This window comes from Macaca fascicularis, chromosome 9 (genome assembly GCF_037993035.2).
Source record: "Macaca fascicularis isolate 582-1 chromosome 9, T2T-MFA8v1.1".
In the NCBI taxonomy this organism is placed as follows: Eukaryota; Metazoa; Chordata; class Mammalia; order Primates; family Cercopithecidae; genus Macaca; species Macaca fascicularis.
The window spans coordinates 79165885-79189422 of NC_088383.1; the positions used below are offsets into that span (position 1 = coordinate 79165885).

The 23538-nt window shown below is 37.2% G+C and overlaps 1 protein-coding gene across 3 annotated transcripts in view; it reads left to right on the forward strand.

Moving 5' to 3' along the window:
* The window catches only part of CTNNA3 (catenin alpha 3), a 1764647-nt gene that overhangs the window by 271031 nt on the left and 1470078 nt on the right, over positions 1-23538 (forward strand). The window lies entirely within an intron of this gene.

Consider the following 23538-nt stretch of genomic DNA (forward strand, 5'->3'; position numbering starts at 1 on the left):
TTCCTGAAGGAATGTTGAATTTTATCAGAAGCTTTCTCTGCATCTATTGAGATGATCATATAGTTTTTGCTCTTGATTGTGTTTGTGTGGTGAATCATATTTGTTGATTTGCAACATATGCAACAGGGGCAAATATGATTTGCAACATATGCAAATATTTGCAACATAGGTACATGTTGCAAATCAACAAATGTGATTTCAGTATTGCATCCCAAGAATAAAGCCTACTTGATTGTGATGTACTAACTTTTTGATGTGCTGCTAGATTAAATCTGCTAGTATTTGCTGAGGATTTTTGCATCTGTGTTCATGAGAGATATTAGTCTGAAGTTTGTTGTTGTTGTATCTCTGCCTGATTTTGGTATCAGGCTGATGCTTGTATTATAGAATGAGTTAGGGAGGAGGCTCTGCTCCTCGATTTTTTGGAATAGCTTCAGTAGGATTAGTATCAGTTCTTGTTTGTATGTCTGGTAGAATTGGGCTGTGAATTCACTTGGTCCAAGACTTTTTTGGTTGGTAGGTTTTTTATTATTGATTCAATTTCAGAAGTTGAAATTGGTCTGTTCAGGGTTTCAATTTCTTCCTGATTCAATCTTGGGAGATTGTGTGCTTCCAGGAATTTATCCATTTCCTTTAGATTTTCTAATTTGTGCCTAGAGTTGTTCATAGTAGTCTCTGAGGATCTTTTGTATTTCTGTGGGATCAGTTGTAATATCATTTGTGTTGTTTCTGATTTTGCTTATTTGAATAGTCTCTCTTTTTTTTTTTTCTTTGTTAATCTAGTTAGGGAGTCTACCAGTCTTGTTTAGTTTTTCAAATAACCAACTCCTGGTTTCATTGATCTTTTGTATGGGTTATTGAATCTTAATTTCATTAAGCTCTTCTTTAATTTTACTTATTTCTTATCTTTTGCTAGCTTGGGGGTTGGTTTGTTCTCTTTTTTTTCTTGTTCCTTTAGATGCAAAGTTAGCTTGTTAATTTGAGACCTTTCTAACTTCTTTTTATTTATTTATTTATTTATTTATTTTAATTTTTTTTTAAATTTATTTATTATTATTATACTTTAAGTTGTAGGGTACATGTGCATAACGTGCAGGTTTGTTACATATGTATACTTGTGCCATGTTGGTGTGCTGCACCCATCAACTCGTCATTTACATCAGGTATAACTCCCAATGCAATCCCTCCCCCCTCCCCCCTCCCCATGATAGGCCCCGGTGTGTGATGTTCCCCTTCCCGAGTCCAAGTGATCTCATTGTTCAGTTCCCACCTATGAGTGAGAACATGCGGTGTTTGGTTTTCTGTTCTTGTGATAGTTTGCTAAGAATGATGGTTTCCAGCTGCATCCATGTCCCTACAAAGGGCACAAACTCATCCTTTTTGATGGCTGCATAGTATTCCATGGTGTATATGTGCCACATTTTCTTAATCCAATCTGTCACTAATGGACATTTGGGTTGATTCCAAGTCTTTGCTATTGTGAATAGTGCTGCATTAAACATACGTGAGCATGTGTCTTTATAGCAGCATAATTTATAATCCTTTGGGTATATACCCAGTAACGGCATGGCTGGGTCATATGGTACATCTAGTTCTAGATCCTTGAGGAATCGCCATACTGTTTTCCATAATGGTTGAACTAGTTTACAATCCCACCAACAGTGTAAAAGTGTTCCTATTTCTCCACATCCTCTCCAGCACCTGTTGTTTCCTGACTTTTTAATGATCGCCATTCTAACTGGTGTGAGCTGGTATCTCATTGTGGTTTTGATTTGCATTTCTCTGATGGCCAGTGATGATGAGCATTTTTTCATGTGTCTGTTGGCTGTATGAATGTCTTCTTTTGAGGAATGTCTGTTCATATCCTTTGCCCACTTTTTGATGGGGTTGTTTGTTTTTTTCTTGTAAATTTGTTTGAGTTCTTTGTAGGTTCTGGATATTAGCCCTTTGTCAGATGAGTAGATTGCAAAAATTTTCTCCCATTCTGTAGGTTGCCTGTTCACTCTGATGGTAGTTTCTTTTGCTGTGCAGAAAGAACAAAGCTGGAGGCATCACGCTACCTGACTTCAAACTATACTACAAGGCTACAGTAACCAAAACAGCATGGTACTGGTACCAAAACAGAGATATAGACCAATGGAACAGAACAGAGTCCTCAGAAATAATACCACACATCTACAGCCATCTGATCTTTGACAAACCTGAGAGAAACAAGAAATGGGGAAAGGATTCCCTATTTAATAAATGGTGCTGGGAAAATTGGCTAGCCATAAGTAGAAAGCTGAAACTGGATCCTTTCCTTACTCCTTATACGAAAATTAATTCAAGATGGATTAGAGACTTAAATGTTAGACCTAATACCATAAAAATCCTAGAGGAAAACCTAGGTAGTACCATTCAGGACATAGGCATGGGCAAAGACTTCATGTCTAAAACACCAAAAGCAACGGCAGCAAAAGCCAAAATTGACAAATGGGATCTCATTAAACTAAAGAGCTTCTGCACACCTTTCTAACTTCTTGATGAAGGCATTTAGGACTATTGATTTTCCTCTTAACGCTGCTTTGGCTGTATCTCAGAGATTTTGGTAAGTTGTATTCCTATTTTCATTAACTTCAAAGAAATTTTGAAATTTCTGCCTTAATTTCTATGTTCACCAAGGAGTTATTCAGGAATAAGTTGTTTACTTTCCATTTATTTGTGTAATTTTGAGTGATCATTTTGGTATTGATATCTATTTTTATTACACTGTGGTTTGAGAGTATACTTGGTATAGTTTCAATTTCTTTCTGAATTTATTGAGACCTGCTTTATGACTGAGCATGTGGTTGATCTTTGAATATGTTCTGTGTGCAGATGAGAAGAATGCAGATTAACAGATTTATGTTTTTATCACGAAAGTTAAGAATTAGAATTAAATGACAGCCAGTGCTGGTAAGATTGATTTCTATCAATTCATTACAACTTTAAATGCAAGAGAGAAATATTTTGCACAACCACCATTCCAGTTCTCCCTCAGATATGGAGCTGTAAGTTTGATGTTAGTTGGAAAGTCAAATCAAAAATAGAAGGCCCAGTTCTCCTGTAAAACTCAAAACCTGACACTCCCCCAAAAAGGAAAACTCTGTTATGTTTGCCAGAGTAAGTATCATTTTTTATTCTATTTAATATTGTCTTACAATTGAAATTTCAAATTTCAAGGCAGAAAACTGTGCATTGATCTACAGTTGTCATAGAGTTTTCTAGAAGCACTAGACATTCCCCCAACTCAGATACACAATCCAATGAATATTCTTCTCAGTTCTCGACAAAACAGAAATATAACAGGGCACAGATCCTCATTTGAAATGCGCTACTACACAGAGCCAAGTTACTAAAAACTATGACCATAAAAAGGAATTCAGTCAATGACTTAGAAATGCCTCTAAACAAATCCCTTGAACCACTCAGTTTCGGTCATATTAAATTAACCTTCGAGTGAATTCGGCCTTTTAAAATGTTTACTTGACAAAAATTGTATATATTTATGGCATACAACATGATGTTTTGAAATATGTAGACATTGTGGAATGACTAAATCAAGCTAATTAGCATACACATGACCTCATATACTTCTCATTTTTTGTAATGAGAACACTTAAAATCTGCTGTATTTGGAAATTTAAGGTATATAACACATTGCCATTAACTGTTGTCCTCATGCTGTACATTTCTTGAACTTATTCTTCATGTCTAACTGAAATTTTGCATTCTTTCACCAGTATTTTCTGGGTAACCCATCCCCTCACTCCCAGCCCCTGTTAACCACTATTTTTACTCTACTCCTATGAGTTTGACATTTTTAGATTCCACATGTAAGTGTGATCATGCAGTATTTGTCTTTCTGTGCCTGGCTAATTTTATGTAACATAATGTTCTCCAGACTCATCAATGTTGTGGAAAATCAAAAGCTTTCCTTTGTTTTTAAGGCTGAATAGTTTCCCCCTGTGTATATATACCATATTTTATTTATCTACTCATCTGTGGATGGACGCTTAGGTTGATTTTATATCTTGGCTGCAGTGAACATAGGGGAGCAGAAATCTCTTTGAAATACTGATTCATTTACTTTGGGTATATACCTAGTAGTGGAATATACTGGATTACATAGTGGGGTTGCTGGATCATATGGTAGATTTGTTTCTGGTTTTTTTTTTTTTTTTTTTTTTTTGGTTGGGGGAAACATAATCCATAAGCCTGTACTAATTTACATTCCGACCAACAGTGTGGAAGAGTTCCCTTTTCTCTGTACTCTTGCCAACACTATTTTTTATATTTCCAAATTTTGTTTTAAGTTCAGAGGTACATATACAGGTTATACAGATTTGTTACATAGGTAAATGTATGCCATGGTAGTTTGCTCCACAGATTATCCCATCACCCAGGTATTAAGCCCAGCATCCACTAGCTATTCTTCCTCATCCTCTCCCTCCTACCACCTCTTGCCCTTTGACAGGACCCAGTGTGTGTTGTTCCCCTCATGTGTCTATGTGTTATCATCATTTACTCCCACTTCTAAGTGAAAACGTGGTGTTTGGTTTTCTGTTCCTGTGTTGGTTTGCTAAGGAAATGACCTCCAACTCTATCCGTGTCCCTGGAAGCGACATGATCTCATTCATTTTTATGGCTGCATAGTGTTCCATTGTGCATATGTAACACATTTTTAATACAGTCTATCTTTGATGGGCATTTATGTTGATTCTATATCTTTTCTATTGTGAATAGTACTGCAGTACACATACGTGTGCATGAGTCTTATTATAGAATGATTTATATTCCTTTGGGTGTATACTCAGTAATGAGATTGCTGGGTCCAATGGTATTTCTGTCTATAGGTCTTTGAGGAATCGCCACACTGTCTTCCACAATGATTGAACTAATTTACACTCTCACCAACAGTGTATAAGTGTTCCTTCTTCTGCACGACCTCTCCAGCATCGGTTATTTTTTGATTTTTGATTTTTTATTTATTTTTTATTTTTTTGATAACCTTTTATTATTTTTTATGCTTATGTTATATAAAATTGCTCAAAATTTGAATGACAAATGAGTATAAGAACATGCATATATTATTTAAAAAGTTGTTTGCACTAATACCTATGTTGCTGAAAAAAATGAAATATTTTTACTGAAATCAAAGTTTGCATTTAATCACCTGTGTTCTTCTTAGGGATTGTCCTACACGTTAATCATGATTTATCTTTTTCCTTTTGGGAATTCATTTACATTCTTCAGATAGTTAACTTTAAGACCCACTGAGATAATGTGTACTTCAGCTGCCCGTTTACAAATCATACTCTTGCTGTTCAACAGTGTAGAAAACAATATCTCTGCCCTGTTGTCATTATTCTGCCCATAAAATGTGTCCAAAATAGGGTGGCTTCCTTTTATGCATTTTTTTTTTCTAAATTCCCAAGGTATCCCTTGTTATTAGACTTTAGGTTCCTTCTCTGGTGCTTATAGAAAATAAGGGACATGAAATTGACTTGTCTGTCCTTTTCCTGTCCATCTGGTACAGCAATGAAAAAGTGAAGCCAAATCAAATCCTAGAAATTGGAAGTATTGTCATGTCTGAGGGAGTCAAACCTTGCCATACTGGATCTGGCATGGGATGCTTCTTGAAGGATTCATTAGATTGGTGCAAAAGGAATTGCGGTTTTTGCCATTACTCTTAATGTCTTCTCAACCTCCATGGGCAAGCCGTAGGTGTCTGGAATTTCTGCCTATCTGTTTACAGGCAGTGCATCTCCTTGAGAATGGAAACTTAGCCTTTAAGAAGCATCTTCTTATAAATTACTCTGTTAGGTCAAGTCCTGACATTTTCATTCGTAGTACATAAAAATAAAGTACAAAACTGTTAGCATGCAGTTGTCCTTTCCTTCATCCAGAATTCCCATGCTGTGAACACAATAAAATAAAATATTAAGAAATTAAGATATAAATTAAAGCCATAAGAAATGCTGTGTGAATTAGAATAATTTTCTACTCAAAAGAGAATTTTGTCTTTGACAGTGATAGAGAACATATTAAGGTAGTGTGTGGTATACATATGCATTAAGAAAGAAAATGGACTTTTAAACTTAAGTGTTGCAGTAAAGAAAATGTCTTGGCTAGGCATGGTGCGTCATGCCTATAATCACAGCACTTTGGGAGGCCGAGGCAGGTGGATCAGTTAAGCTCAGGAGTTCGACACCAGCCTGGCCAACACGGTGAAACCCTGTCTCTACTAAAAGTACAAAAATTAGCCAGGCATCAGCATCATGGCCAGCACCTGTAATCCCAGCTACTCAGGAGGCTGAGGTACAAGAATCACTTGAACCCAGGAGGCAGAGGTTGCAGTGAGCTGAGATTGCGCCATTGCATTCCAGCCTAGGTGATACAGTGAGACCCTGTCTCAAAAAAAAAAAAAAAAAAAAAAAAAAGTCTTAAATTCCTAGATAAAGACATACAGGAACATACTTAAACATAAAACAATGGTAATGATAATATTAATATAACTATTTAACAAATTAAACTTTTAACATTGTGTGTTTTTTAGCTTCAAACTCAGTTTACTGTGTTGAAAAATATTTGGGGAATTTACCTAATTACTATCTTTCTGAAATTTATTTTTTTAGAAAGTAAATGCTAAACAAATGTCACTAACAAACATTGCCCACCATGGACACTAGTTGTTCCATGTTTCAAAAACCTAGAAATATATGGATAAGCTTTTAATGTAAATAGGAAGGTATGCTTTTTTTGGCACTTATTCATGATAATTTAAGTTATCCTCCTTTTTTAAAGAATACCACAAAATAGAAAACCTATTAATGGATTTTGCTTTTAATAAAGCTAATTTTCTATAATATCCTTATAGGTGACATTTGAAATTCTATTAGGTGCTTTCATCTCTAGTGTCATATAGGAAAACATTTTCTTTTTTCTTTTTTCTTTTTTTATTTTTTATTTTTATATTTATTTATTTTTTTATTATTATTATACTTTAAGTTCTAGGGTACACGTGCATAACGTGCAGGTTTGTTACATATGTATACTTGTGCCATGTTGCTGTGCTGCACCCATCAACTCGTCAGCACCCATCAACTCGTCATTTACATCAGGTATAACTCCCAATTCAATCCCTCCCCCCTACCCCCTCCCCATGATAGCCCCCAGTGTGTGATGTTCCCCTTCCCGAGTCCAAGTGATCTCATTGTTCAGTTCCCACCTATGAGTGAGAACATGTGGTGTTTGGTTTTCTGTTCTTGTGATAGTTTGCTAAGAATGATGGTTTCCAGCTGCATCCATGTCCCTACAAAGGACACAAACTCATCCTTTTTGATGGCTGCATAGTATTCCATGGTGTATATGTGCCACATTTTCTTAATCCAGTCTGTCACTGATGGACATTTGGGTTGATTCCAAGTCTTTGCTATTGTGAATAGTGCCACAATAAACATACGTGTGCATGTGTCTTTATAGCAGCATAATTTATAATCCTTTGGGTATATACCCAGTAATGGGATGGCTGGGTCATATGGTATATCTAGTTCTAGATCCTTGAGGAATCGCCATACTGTTTTCCATAATGGTTCAACTAGTTGACTTTTTAACAGTAGCCATTCTGACTGGTGTGAGATGGTATCTCATTGTGGCTTTGATTTGCATTTCTTTTTAAAAAATATTTGTCCTTCAACTTTTATTTTAAGTTCCAGGGTACATGTGCAAGATTTGCAGGTTTGTTACATAACTAAACATGTACCTTGATGGTTTGCTGCATAATCAACCCAACACCTAGGTATTAAGCCCAGCATCCCTTAGCTATTCTTCCTGATGCTTTCCCTCCCCCCACCCTCCCCCTACCTGCAGTGTGTGTTATTCCCCTCAATGTATTCATGTGTTCTCATCGTTCACCTCCCACTTATAAGTGAGAGCATGTGGTGTTTCATTTTCTGTTCCTACATTAGTTTGCTGAGGATAACAGCTTCCAACTCCATCCGTGTTCCTGCAAAGGACATGATCTTGTTCCTTTTTTATGGCTCTACAGTATTCCATAGTATATGTGTACTATATTTTCGTTATCCAGTCTATCATTGATGGGCATTTGGGTTAATTCCATGTTTTTGCTATTATGAATGGTGCTGTAATGAACATACACATGCATGTATCTTTATAATAGAGTGATTTATAATCCTTTGAGTATATAACCAGTAATAGGATTGCTGGGTCAAATGGTAGTTCTGCCTCTAGATCTTTGAGGAATCACCACACTATCTTCCACAATGGTTAAGGTAACTTACACTCCCATCAACAGTGTAAAAGTGTTCCTATTTCTCTGCAACCTTGCCAGCATCTGTTGTTTCTGGACTTTTTACTAGTCGCCATTATGATTGGCATGAGATGGTATTTCATTGTGGTTTTGATTTGCATTTCTCTACTGATAAGTGATGTTGAGCTTTTTTTCCATAAGTTTGTTGGCCGCATGCATGTATGTCTTCTTTTGAGAAGTATCTGTTTAGTCCTTTGCCTGCTTTTTAATAGCTTTTTTTTTTTTTTTTGGTAAATTTAAGTTCCTTTTAAATGCTGGATATTAGACCTTTGTCAGATACATAGTTTCCAAAAATTTTCTCCCATTCTGTAGGTTATCTGTTCACTTGATGATAGTTTCTTTTGCTGTGCAGAAGTTCTTCAGTTTAATTAGATCCCATTTGTCAATTTTTGCTTTTGTTGCCATTGTTTTTGTCATTTTTATCATGAAATCTTTGCCTGTGCCTATGTCCTGAATAGTACTGCCTAGGTTTTCTTCTACGGTTTTTATAATTTTGCATTTTACATTTAAGTCTTTAATCCATCTTGAGTTGATTTTTATATATGGTGTAAGGAAGGGGTCTAGTTTTAATTTTCTACATAGGGCTAGCCAGTTCTCCCAGAATCATTTATTAAATAGGGAATCCTTTCCCCATTGCTTATTTTTGTCAGGTTTGTTGAATATCAGATGGTTGTAGGTGTGCGGTCTTATTACTGGGTTCTCTATTCTGTTCCATTGGTCTGTGTTTCTGTTCATGTACCAGTACTGTGCTGTTTTGGTTACTGTAGCCCTGTAGTAGAGTTTGAAGTCAGGGAGTGTGACGCCTCTAGCTTTGTTCTTTTTGCTTAGTATTGGATATTCGAGTTCTATTTTGGTTCCATATTAATTTTAAAATATTTTATTCTGTTTCTGTAAAGAATGTTAATGGTAGCTTGATGGGAATAGCACTGAATCTATAAATTACTTTGGACAGTATGGCCATTTTCACAACATTGATTCTTCCTATTCATTAGCATGGAATGATTTTCGATTTGTTTGTGTCATCTCTGATTTCTTTGAACAGTGGTTTGTAGTTCTCCTTGAAGAGGTCCTTGACTTCCCTGTTAGCTCCATTCCTTGGTATTTTATTCTCATTGTGGCAACTGTGAATGGGAGTTCATTTATGATTTGGCTCTCTACTTGCCTGTTGTTGAATGATTTCCCATTTGTTTGTGTCATCTCTGATTTCTTTGAACAGTGGTTTGTAGTTCTCCTTGAAGAGGTCCTTCACTTCCCTGTTAGCTGTATTCCTAGGTACTTTATTCTCATTGTGGCAATTGTGAATGGGAGTTCACTTATGATTTGGCTCTCTACTTGCCTGCTGTTGTTCCATAGGAATGGTAGTGATTTTTGCACATTGATTTTGTATCCTAAGACTTTGCTGAAGTTGCTTATTAGCTTAATAAGATTTTGGGGTGAGACAGTGGGGTTTTCTAGATATGCAATTATGTCATCTGCAAATGAAGAGGGTTTGACTTCCTCTTTTCGTATTTGAATACACATCAGTTCTTTTTCTTGCCTGATTGCCCTGGTCAGAACTTCCAATACTGTGTTGAATAGGAGTGGTAAGAGAGGGCATCCTTGTCTTGTGCCAGTTTTTAAGGGGAATGCTTCTAGCTTTTGCCCATTCAGAATATTGGCTGTGGGTTTGTCATATATGGCTCTTATTATTTAGACGTATGTTCCTTCAAAACCTAGTTTATTGAGAGCTTTTTACATGAAAGGATGCGAATTTTACCAAAGGCCTTTTCTGTATCTGTTGAGATAATCATGTGTTTTTTGTTTTTAGTTCCGTTTATTTGATAAATCACATTTATTGATTTGTGTATGTTGAACGAACCTTGCATTCCAGGGATGAAGCCTACTTAATCGTGGTAGATAAGCTTTTTGATGTGCTGCTAGATTCAGTTTGCCAGTATTTTGTTCAGGATTTTTGGTATCAATGTTTATCAAGGATATTGGCCTGAAGTTTTCTTTTTTGTTATATCTCTGCCAGGTGTTAGTATCAGGATGATGCTGGCCTCATAGAATGGGTTATGGGGGAGTCCCTGCTTTTCAAGTGTTTGAAATAGTTTCAGTAGGAATGGTACCAGCTCTTCTTTGTACCTCTGGTAGAGTTAAGCTGTGAATCCATCTGGTTGTGGGCTTTTTTTGGTCGACAGGCTATTCATTAGTGATTTGATTTCAGAGCTTGTTGTTGATCTGATCGGGGATTCAGTTTCTTCCTGGTTCAGTCTTGGGAGGGCGTATGTGTCCAGGGATTTGTCCATTTCTTTTAGATTCTCAATTTATGTGCATAGAGATGTTCATAACTTTCTCTCATGGTTGTTTTTATTTCTGTGGGTCAGTGGTAATATCCTCCATGTCATTTCTGATTGTGTTTATTTGAATTTTCTGTCTTTGCTATTAGTCTAGTTAGCAGTCTATTTTATTATTTTTTTCAGAAATTTAGTTTCTGGATTTTTGATCTTTTGAATGGTTTTTCATGTTTCTATCTCCTTTAGTTTAGCTCTGCTTTTGGTTATTTACTGTCTTCTGCTAGCTTTGGTATTCATACACTCTTGGTTTCCTAGTTCTTTTAGTTGTGATGTTAGGTTGTTCATTTCAGATCTTTTTAACATTTTGATGTGGGAATTTAGTGCTGTAAGTTTCCCTCTTAATACTGCATTAACTGTGTTCCAGAGATTTTAGTATGTTGCATTTTTGTTCTCATTAGTTTCAAGATTTCTGCCTTAATTTTATTATTTACCCAACAGTTATTCAGGAAGAGGTTATTCAATTTCCATGTAATTTTGAGGTGTGTTAATTTCTTATCATGCTGCTATGAAGAAATACCACAGGCTGGGTAATTTATAGAGAAAAGAGGTTTAATTGACTCACAGTTCCACATGGCAGGGGAGGCCTCAGGAAACTTATAATCATGGCAGAAGGGGAAGCAAGCATGTTCTTTTTCACAGGGTGGCAGGAGAGAGAAGTACCAGCAGGGGAAATGTCAGATTCTTATAAAACCATCAGCTCTCCTGAGAACTCACTCACTATCATGAGAACAGCATGGAGGAAACTGCCCCCATGTTCCACTCACCTCCCACCAGGTTCCTCCCATGATAGGTGGGGATTTGGGGAAGTACAATTCAAGATGAGATTTTGGTGGGAGCACAACCAAACCATATTATGTGGGTTTGAATGAGTTTCTTAATCTTGATTTCTAATTTGATTGCATGTGGTCTGAGAGATTGTTCATCATGATTTCAGTTCTGCTTTTGCTGAATAGTGTTTTACTTCTGATTATGTGACCAATTTTAGAGTAAGTGATGTGTGGCAATGAGAAGAAGAATGTATATTCTGTTGTTTTGGGGTGTAGAGTTCTATAGATGTCTATCAGTTCCACTTGATCAAGAGTTGAGTTCAGGTCCTGAATATTTTTGTTAATTTTCTGTCTTGATGATCTAGATATTAGACAATATTGTCAGTGGGATGTTAAAGTCTGCCACTATTATTGTGTTGGAGTCTAAGTCTCTTTGAAGGTCTCTAAGAACTTGCTTTATGAATCTGGGTGTTCCTGTTTTGGGTGCACATACATTTAGGATAGTTAGCTATTCTTGTTGAATTGAATGCTTTATCATTGTGTAATGCTCTTCTTTGTCTTTTTTGATATTTTTTGGTTTAAAATCTTTTTGTTAGATACTAGGATTGTAACCCCTACTTTTTTATGTTTTCTGTTTGGCTGGTAAATTTTCCTCCATCCTTTATTTTTAGCCTAGGTGTGTTTTTGCATTTGAGACAGGTCTCCTGAAGACAGCATACCAATGGGTCTTGGTTCTTTATCCAGCTTTTCACTCTGTGTCTTTTAATTGGGGCATTTAAGGTTAGTACTATTATGTATGGATTTGATCCCGTGATCATGATGCTAGCTGGTTATTTTGCAGACTTGTTTATGTAGTTGCTTTATAATGTCACTGGTCTGTGTACTTCAGTGTATTTTTGTAGAGGCTGGCAACAGTTTTTCCTTTTTATATTTAGTGCTTCCTTCGGGAGCTTTTATAAAGTAGGTCTGGTGGTAACAAATTCCCTCAGGATTTGCTTGTCTGAAAAGGATCTTATTTCTTCTCTTATGAAGCTTAATTTGGCAAGATATGTAATTCTGCACTGGAATTTCTTTTCTTTAAAAATGTTGACTATGGCCCCCAATCTCTTCTGGCTTGCATGGTTTCTGCTGAGAGGTCCACTGTTAGCCCAATGGGCTTCCCTTTGTAGGTGGCCTGGCCTTTCTTTCCAGTGGCCTTTAACATTTTTTATTTCATTTTGACCTTGGAGGATCTGATGATTACATATGTTGGGGATGCTCTTCTTGTGGAGTAAGTATCTTACAAGTATCTTGTTCTCTGCATTTTCTGAATTTGAATGTTGGTCTCTGTAGGTAGATTGGGGAAGTTCTCCTGCATGATATCCTGAATTATGTTTTCCAAAATGATTCCATTCTCCTCATCTTTTTCAGGTAGCCCAATCAGTCTCTTTATATAATCCCATATTTCTCGGAGGTTTTTTTTTTCCTTTTCATTCTTTTTCTCTATTTTCGTCTGCCTGTGTTATTTCAGAATGACAGTCTTCAAGCTCTGAGATTCTTTCCTCTGCTTGACCTATTCTACTATTAGTATTTGTGATTGCATTGTGAAGTTCTTGCAGTGTTTTTTGCAGCCCTATCAGGTTGGTTATATTCCTCTCTATACTGGCTATTTTGCCTGTCAGCTCCTGCATTGTTTTATCATGATTCTTAGCTTCCTTACATTGTGTTGCAAAGTGCTCCTTTAGCTCAGTGAAATTTATTTTTTAAATCCACATTCAGAAGCCTATTTCTGTCATTTAGCCATCTCAGGCTCAGCCCAGTTCTAAACGCCTGCTAGAGAGGTGTTGTGGTCATTTAGCAGAAAGGGAGCCCACTGGATTTTTGAGTTTTCAGTGTTTTTGTGCTGATTCTTTCTCATCTTTGTTGACTTATCTACTTTTGATCTTCGAGGTTGTTGACCTTTGGGTGGGTTTTTGTTGTTGTTGTTCTTGTTTTTTTGCTTGTTTTTTCTTTGAACAATCTGACCATTTTTCTGTAGGGCTGCTGTGGTTTGCTGGGCAGCTGCTTCAGACCCTAGTCACCTCAGTTTTTTAAGTACCTGGAGGTATTACCAGTGAAGGCTGCAAAACAGCAAAGATGGCAGCCTGCCCCTTCCTCTCAGAGCTCTATCCCAGAGAAGTACTGACCTGTTGCCAGCCTGAATGCACCTGCAGGATGTGGCTGGAAACCTTGTTTTGGAGGTCTCACCCAGTCAGGAGGAATGGGATCAGGGACCTCCTTAAGCAGCCTTCCTGCATTTTTGTAGAGCAGCTATGCTGTGTTTGGGTTCCCTTCACCCCCATATAGGTTTGGGCTTTCCAAGGCTCATAGACTGGACTGGGTGAGATGCCCAAACAGCAAAGGTGGCAGCCCACCTGGTCCCCTGGGCACTCCATCACAGGGAGAAATTAGAACTCTGTCAGCTATAGAACATGGGTGGGGTGGTTGGAGGCCTTGGTTGGGAGGACCTGACTAGCAAGGAGGAATGGATTGGGGTCCCATTTAAAGAAGCAGTCTGGCCACACCTTGACAAAACAGCCATGCATTGCTGGGGATCCACTTCTGCCCTATTGGCTTGGACTTTCCAAAGCCTACAGGCTGGAATGGCCAAGTCACCCAAACAGCAAAGTTGGCAGCCCAGCCCTCCCCACTGGGCACTCCAGCCCAGGGAGAGATCAGAGCTCTTTCTTAGAATATGGGCAGGGGTGGCTGGAGGTCCCCACTGGGAAGTCCTGCCCAGTGAGGAGGAATGGATTGGAGTCCCACTTAAAGAAGTAGTCTGGTCACATTTTCATAAAGCAGCTGTGCTGTACTGGGGGTCCCTTTCTTGTCTGGACTGTTTGGACTCTCCAAAGCTAACAGACTTGAATGGCTGAGTTGTCCAAATAACAAAGGTGGCAGCCTGCCGTTTTCCCTGGCAGCTCTATTCCCTTTCAGGCAGGCACTACCCTGTTGCTGGTGGCTGACTGGAATTCCAAGCCAGTGGGTCTTGTGAGGTGCCTTGGAAGTGGGGCCTGCAGATGGATGCTGTTCAGCTCCCTGTATTCTGTCCCCTTTCTAGGGGTATGTATGGACCTCCCGCCTTGACTGAGTTATAGTCACCTTTGCTGGGGATCCTGTAGCAGGGGTATGTAAATCTCCTGGGTCTCTGTGCATACCTGAGTGGCTGCTCTGCTGAGACTCCACACAGCTCTGTGTGTTGGACCCAAGGTCCTGGTGGAGTGGGTTTGTAAGGGGATTGCCTGATCTGAGGGTTGCAAAGATCCATGGGAGAAACGTGGTTTCCCTGGGTGGCACATTCAGTCGCCACTTCCCTTAGCTGGGGTGGAGGGTTCCCTTGGCTTTGTGTCACTTCCAGGTGGGCTGTCACCCTGCCCTGCTTTTCTCTGTTTTCTGTGGATTGTGTTGTTTCCCTGATCAGTCCCAGTGCGAATACCTGGATATTTCAGTTGAAGGTGCTATATTTATTCACTGCTTTTCTTCCTCTTTGTGAGTGCCATGCACCATAGCTGCTTCTAATTGGATGTCTCGGCCCACTCTCTGCTGTTCATCTTTCTCAATTCTCTTTTCTGTATTTTTATCTGACTGAGTGAATTGAAAGACTTGCTCTTTGAGCTCTCAGATTCTTTCCTCAGTTTGGTCTATTCTGCTATTAATACTTCCAATTATATTATGTAATTTTAGTAGTAAATTTTTCAGCTCAAGAAATTAAGTTTTTGTCTCTCTTTAGGTGAGAATTTCACTTTTCAGCCCTTGAATTGTTTTACTGGATTTCTTGGATTCCTTGGATTGAGTTTCGACTTTCCTTGATCTCAATGAGCTTCTTTGCCATCCATATTTTGAATTCTATGTCTGTCATTTCAGATAATTCAGACTGGTTAAGAAACATTTCTGGGGAGCTAGTGGGCTTATTTGGAGGTACGGGGGCAGTGTGGCTTTTTGAATTGCCAGAGTTCTTATGCTGATTCTTTCTCATCTGGGAGGGATGGTATTCTTTTAATTGTGGTGTAAGTTGAGTGTACTTCGTTGGCTTTGTTTCTGAACATTTTTAGAGGACTAAGGCTCTGTACAGTGTCTTTGTTGTAGAATTCTTGCTCTTGGTTTTGCAAAGGCAAGATTAGTAAAGTGATTTGTGGTGTTGTAGTTTGGTCTACAATCTAATAGATGGTGCTTGAGAGCAATGGGCAGTAGATAGGCTCCTACTCAGCCTTGTAGTTCCTTTGTGTATGTTAACATTTGCAGCTGTGTTCTTCAGTGGGAGGGGGAAATAGATGACCCCCTTATCAGGTCTGATTGTGGACCTTGGGGGCCACATCCAATCACTAGCACTGTCCCTTCAATTTTGTTGTTGTTGTTATTAGGTCTTTGGGGCAACGGGGCTCCCTTAGGGAGAGGTCTGGTATGGAAATAACCCATACCCTGACTGGACCAATCCCCTTCCCCAGCTACCTTTCCAGTTTGGAACTCAGCCTTAGCATTCAGGCACCCCACATTGGGTCCTAATTTCCTTCGTCTTCAGTCTCTGGGACTGCATCTTTTCTCCATCCACACTTGGTAGTTTCTCTCTGAAGATTTGTTCAAATTATGTTGGTGTATATGAAATTGTGGTCTCTTTCTGTGGGAGTGACAATTTCTGATGTATCTAGTTCCAATCTATATTTTAAAAGTATGGCAAGTTTTGAATTTTCAGTATGCTGAAACTGGGTGGTTTTTAAAGAGCAGAAATTTATTCCTCATAGTCCTGGAGGCTCAGGAGTTCAAGATCAAGGCACTGACAGGTGTGATCTTGTGAGGGCTGCTTTTGCTTCCAAGCTGATACCCTGTTGCTGTCCTCATGTGGTGGGAGGTGGAAGGGGAAAAGGGACACTTTTATGATGGCATTATTTTAATGTGACCAGTAGTCATCAGTATTTTTTGTTTTGTTTTTGTTTACATTTTGTATTTGCCTAGAAATAGCCTATATGAAAATTTTATATCTGAAGTATACACAATACTTAGTCCAGGATCATATTATTAGATAAGCACTCACATCTGAGGATGACGACAAAGATTTTTAATTGATAGAGCTTCTTAATTTAGTTGTAAACTTCTCTGTAATTTAATTCTAATATTCTTTTCTAAATGGTTTTAAATTTAGCCTATATGATTTAGTGTATTAGAAGCAAAGCCCAATAAAATTACATCTTTATAATATCCTGTAAGACATTAAATTACATATTATTAATTCCACTTTTGAAAAGTAATTAGGATCTAATAACTGCCAATAGCAATTGCATACATTCACTAAAATTTACTTGTTTGTGTATATAATTTGGGGGTTATTTTCAAAAATTATGTGGTTTGCAGTGGATTATTTGTTAGCACTTAAAAGTTTTCCACATGACAAATAAGCCTTTGATAACCAAACAAAGGGGTATGATCTTAATATCATGTTTTTCCTAAAGTATTTATTCCAGAGTGAACATCAGGATGCCCATTTGTAGGGAGACAAGATCTATCTGAAATTATTTTCCCGTGAATTGCTCATTTTTGTTGTTCTCATAATCAACACAAGATGTTAAAATAAATGTATTTGTAAGCTTATTTCTTATTTCACAATACATTTGTAACATTTATTTAAAAGTAAATCTATTCAAAATATTGGAGAATCATTTGTTATACTTTGTCATGGTGCTTTTTCATGTTTATGGGTGATAGATTGTTAGATGTGGGAACAATGTAATTACAAATGACAAGCACTTACAGCAGAGTAAAATTCTTATTGGCATCTTGAAGGTTTTGTTATACATATTTAAGAGTTTCTGTGATTTAAAAGATTGTAATTAAAATATAACTATAGAAATTCTTCCACTTTTTCTGACTATGTAGTAGATGCAGAATTCAGGAATGTGTACTTGATCCATGGTACTAAAGTATATTGGAAAATACAAAAGTTTAAAACAGTCTTGGTTACCATAATGCTTACATTTATTTGAGACTTACGAAAATTATCAGAAACGTAAGACAAACTTTGGTAAGTGCCCTAATGGAGGAAAAGGTCTCCAACAGTTGACAAGATCAGGGGAGTCTGAACTAAGGACATAGGATGTGAGTTGGGTGGTGAAGATCAGGTATTATTTTAACAAGGAGAAATGGAGGGTGTTCTACCTGGAAGAAACCTTGGGAGACGTTGTAAAAGTGAGAAAGCATAAAATGTCCAGTATATTTGGATTATATGATAGAAAACGGTGTTGAAAGAGTTAGTATGGGACACAGCATGGAGTGTTTTCAATGCCTTAGCCAAAAACTGCAAATTTTATTTGATTACTAATGAAATGATTTACAATTTTGATCAGAGTCTAGGGGATTTAATGTGACAATTGTATATTGATTCATTTAATGAAAAAGTGCTGATAAACTGCTATAAAATTAATAATATTGATTTTAAAATTTGAGCAAAGGTGGTACTTGTCTGTCACTCTTTATAGTTGACCCTTGAACAACAAGGATTTGAACTGTGCAGGTCCATTTATATGTAGATTTTAAAAAATAAAAGTTACGTGGAGGGTGCCTGTCTCTCTTGCCTCCCATTCCACCTCCTCCATCTCTTCTGGCTCTGCCCCCACTGAGACAGCAAGACCTACCCTTTCTCTTTCTCCTCCTCCTCAGCCTACTCAGTGTGAAGACAAGAAGGATGAAGGCCTTCATGATGATCCACTTCCACTTAATGAAGAGTGTATTCGTTCTGTTCTCATGCTGCTAATAAAGACATACCTGAGACTGGGTAATTTATAAAGGAAAGAGCCTTAATTGACTCACAGTTCAGCATGGCTGGAAAGCCTCAGGAAACTTACAATCATGGCAGAAGGGGAAGCAAACAGGTCCTTCTTCACGTGGTGACAGGAAGGAGGAGTGCCAAGCAAAAGGGGGAAAAGCCCCTTATAAAACCATCAGATCTCATGAGAACTCACTCACTATGATGAAAACAACAGTGTGGGGGTAACCACCCACATGATTCAATTACCTCCCACCAGGTACCCCCATGACACGTGGGGATTATGGGAACTACAATTCAAGATGAGATTTGGGTGGGGACAGAGCCAAACCATATCAAATAATAAATATATTTTCTCTTTTTTATGATTGTTTTAACAATATTTTCTTTTTTTTTTTTTTTTTTTTGAGACTGAGTCTCGCTCTGTCTGTCGCCCAGGCTGCAGTGCAGTGACCGGATCGCAGCTCACTGCAAGCTCCGCCTCCCGGGTTTACGCCATTCTCCTGCCTCAGCCTCCCGAGTAGCTGGGACTACAGGCGCCCGCCACCTCGCCCGGCTAGTTTTTTTTTTTCGTATTTTCAGTAGAGACGGGGTTTCACCGTGTTAGCCAGGATGGTCTCGATCTCCTGACCTCGTGATCCGCCCGTCTCGGCCTCCCAAAGTGCTGGGATTACAGGCTTGAGCCACCGCGCCCGGCCTTTAGCTTGCTTTATAACATACAAAATGTTCGTTAATTGTTTATGTTATTGGTAAGGCTTCTGATCAACAGTAGACATTCCTGTTAAATTTGGGGGAAGTCGAAAGTTATATGCAATTGAAAATCTGTGTGGGGTTTGACACAACTAACTCCTATGTCATTCAATGGTCATTTGTACATTGATTTTGACGATTGTAATAAAACATGATCAAGTTATATAGCTGGAATGATAATTTTACCAATATGATAATAATTTTGATGATGATACCATGTTAATAATGATAATATGTATTGAATTTAGTCAAATGTCAGAAGCATCTTATTTAATATTTTATTTGAATGTTCTTTTTTATAGTGTCATCATCAAATAAATTATAAGTTTAAACATATAATCCTATTTTTCTAGATTCATATTGAGTTTCAACTTTGTGTCTTCCTAGGATATATTCTGTTTCCTTTCTGAATAATTGATGTTTACAAGTTGATGTTGTTATTTGCCTTCAGGTAGTTTTGTGATTATTTCTTTTTGGTTACAGTAATCATCTAAAGAAATTTTTATGTCATTTAAAATTTTCAATGATGTTTCTTTAAAAATATACTCTGCTTTTATTTTACAAACATACATTTAAAGTGATATTTTTAAATGTTAATTTAATATTTACTGTTAATAATACTAAAACATATACATATATAGGCAGCTTAATATATTGAAAAGAGCTCTGAAATGGAAACCAAGACCTGTGGCTTTGCCATTAAACTAGTTGTTGCCTTGAGGTCACCCTGAAAGCCTCTACTTTCTTGTTTGTAAAATAGGGATATAATTCTATCCACATAGGTTGTTGGGGGATTAAATTGGATAGTAGGATTAATGGAAATGTTCAAAATCTTAACTATTATTGTCATATAATGTCATCATTTAGAATATATGTTGTTATAATCTGAAAATATTTCCTACTATTCACATTCTGAAATTTGTTCCATTATGGTTCAGTCTAGTTCTTTTGCACTTTTCCAATATAGATATTGCTATGATGTACTAATCTAAGTTTAAAGGAAAGTGCCGGATCTAAATTTTCTACCACTTCCCTGCCTGCTGCTGTCAGCACCATAGTGTTGATATTTTGTGTTAACACTGTGAAGGGAATTTATGAGAATAATTAGTTTTGTGTTGCTTATATTAGAGCTGGTTATCTTAATTCTTGCTTGGTGGGAGGTGTGTTCCTTGCCATCATTTGGCTCCTGGCCCACAGCTTTAAATTATGTGGAGGAGAAAATGATTATAAATGGCTCCTTCCTGTGGTGTCCCTTACAGTTTTTCTCCTAACAGAAAGTCTCTTAGTTTTTTCTCATCAGTTTCTCCTTGTGTTGCAGTCTAAAGTGATGTCCCATCTGCTGGTCAAGCTGCAAAGCAATTCTTTTAAGCATCATTAGCCTATGGTTAAGAATTAGATTTGTATTTTTGAGAATAAATTTTAATTGGTTATGGTTTTTACTGAAACGAGTTGATCAGATGTTTAGAGAAACTGCTATAATTTTTTTCATGTTTAAGTGAAAGCCAATAAAACATATTCGAGGAGGAAGTGTACTTAAGAATTATTTAAGATAAATTTGGTGGGGAAAAATCTGCAAGTTAAAAAATCAGGCATAAAATATGATGCTTTCAATGTTTCTTTTTGTTGATGGTGAATAACTGATGCAGTATATCATGTTCTTGCCATCTTTGGGCATATAAGCCAAATTTTATAGAATTTTTGATTTATATTCTTATGATAGCTTTTCAATTTATCAGTTCTTTGCCTATGATGTGCCTGCTGAGCATGAAAGGCACTTTTGAGCTATGTAGTAATAAAAAAAAAATGCCACAAATACATTGGCCCAGGGGATAGGCTTTCTGTAAAAATGACCTGAAGAACTACAGTTGCTGTAAACAATTTTTTAATGGATACTTGATGCTCCCTCCCTGTATTTTTGTTTGAATTAGTAATCAGGTTGGTATTTTACTAACATCCTGGAGGTGTGAATTGTCATTCTAATACAGGTATTATAGTGCAACATCTGGCTGTGTCATACTGGATCAGAATGACCTTAGCCAGTATTGTGCAGAAATGTTTTAAGATTTTGGAGAATTATTCTTTCTTTGTAAAAAGGTAACTCTGAGGCAGGTACTGTGTAGTGCTAAGATTCTTAAGGGGTATTTCAAAGCAAGTATGCCTCTTATAGCTGTCTGTGCTATCTTTCATTTTATGAAAGATTTTATGTGTTTTATAATACTGATGTCAGCTGCTGTTTTACAGCATTGCCCACTTCCCATGCTGATTTAACTAACGGGCTTCTTGTTACAGATCAGAACTTTAGATGATTTAAAGGATAGGAAGGTAGGATGGAGGTTTTGGAATGAGGTCTGAACAAATAATTCACTTTTGTGAGAATTGTACATGCTTTCACATGCTTTTGATCAGACTTGAATTAGCCAAAAAGGAACTTGTGGTTTGCTTTGTTATTGACATTATGTGGAACTCATGTTAATGTACATGGCCAACTTTCTTAAGGTAATTATAAGTCGTGTAATCATTAAGTGACAGACACTATTTCCTACCTTTATTATTCTCAGCATTTTAGTCATAAGTAAATGATATCCCTCATTTTTCATATTCTGGCACTATTCTCAAAACATATACAAAGGCCATTAGGATTAAAGTATAAGACTTTTTTCTATCTTTTTCCGTTAAGATGATCTTCCTCAATGTTCTGTTTTTCTTTCCCTTTTGTTCACTTCACCCTAGGATCTATTGTCATGGTCTTTTTTTCTGCTGATGTTTAATGAAGGCTTTCAACTCAGTTTCAACAAGTGTTGAAGTCAGATCTTAAGTAAAAGAATATGAGAAAGGCCCATTTTACCATCTGAAGAGAGGGTAGGAAGGGTGGTATGTGGTATGTTAGAGGGGCAGAAGGAGATGGACATGGAGGAGGTGAGTAGCCTGAGACCTGTGAGTCATGTAAGGTGTTTATAAAGAAAAATTTCTGCTCAGAAGAATTCCAAGTAGTTGAAAACAGGACTGAATGTAAATAAATGAGATGAAATTCAATGTGTAATTATAAAAAGTAAGAACTCCTTATGCTTTCATTGAACTATCCAAATAAATTATTACATATTTTTAGAAGCACATTCCCTATGGTGCATGGCAGTGTAAAGAATTCAGAATCAGGTTCTAACCCTATACCCAACTTATGAGTCAATTTTATTTGCAAGTTAGAATATTGCCATATACTTATATTGTACATTATAGTTTCTGAGTGCCTTTTTATGCATTTCATTTTTAGATGCTCAAAACAATGTAGAGACATAAGCATATAAGGTGATGGTATTTCCATTTTGTATATTATTTAAATGTCTCTTTACTGCACTGTATACGCCCAGGAGTTCACATTGATATTAAAGCTCCTGTGCACAGGCTGGTAGCTTCCATTTGCATGACTGTGAAACTTCCGCTGTCCTCCAACACTCCCCAGGTTTTTTTTTTTTTTTTTTTTTTTTTTTTTTTTTTGAGATCCTTCAGGGTATATCCCCACCAGGCACTGTGGGACCACACTGGCTGCCAAACCCTCTGTAAGAATGTAGCTCCTGGACACAGCTGTTTTGCTCTGGTGGTGCTGTTGCTTTGCGCTCAGAATGCTCGAGTTTCACGTGCAGCCTTGGTTTAGGAGAATGAAGTGGGGAAGAGAAAAAAAAAGGGTGAAGAGTTGGGTAATTCCCTTATATATGAATCCTTCTTCCTTTAAACTAGTGTTTTTAACTGTACACATATAGATATTTTTACAATCAAAGGTAACAATGGTGCAAACTTTATTAGAGTTTGTGAAGAAGGCTGAAAACCATTAGTTTGATGAACGTATGATCACTGAAAGATTCTGGGTCTCAATAGAGATTAAGGGCACCTCAAAAACTTTATTTGGTAGAAATATTCTTTTTGGTTCAAGTTTCCTTATTATGTTTTTTCCAGTTTCTGAAAGAAAACTTCTGAGGTTTGAAAAAATTAACAAGTCCCATTTTTGCATAAGTGAATTCTGGACAGAAGGAGAAGTCCCTTGTCAACCACCGTGAGACAGTGTGCAGATGGCTGGAGCCTCAGGAGGCCCTGGGATGCCATTATTCTATACTGAGGTCATTAGACTATAAGCTTCCTAAAGTAAGCCATCTCATGTCCCATTTTTGGTAGCATTCACATTGAAAGAAGCAACAAAGTAGCATGTTAAATAATTGAAAATAAATTCAAATCTTTACCACTTTTTCTTATCAAAATAAGCTTTTTTTGGTGGCATTCACATTGAAAGAAGCAAGAAAGTAGCATCAAAAATAATGGAAAAGAAATTCAAATCTTTACTACTTTTTCTTTTTTTTTTTCTTTCTTTTTTTTTATTATTATACTTTGAGTTCTAGGGTACATGTGCATCACGTGCAGGTTTGTTACATATGTATATTGTGCCATGTTGCTGTGCTGCACCCATCAACTCGTCAGCACCCATCAACTCGTCATTTACATCAGGTATAACTCCCAATTCAATCCCTCCCTCCTCCCCCCTCCCCATGATAGGCCCCAGTGTGTGATGTTCCCCTT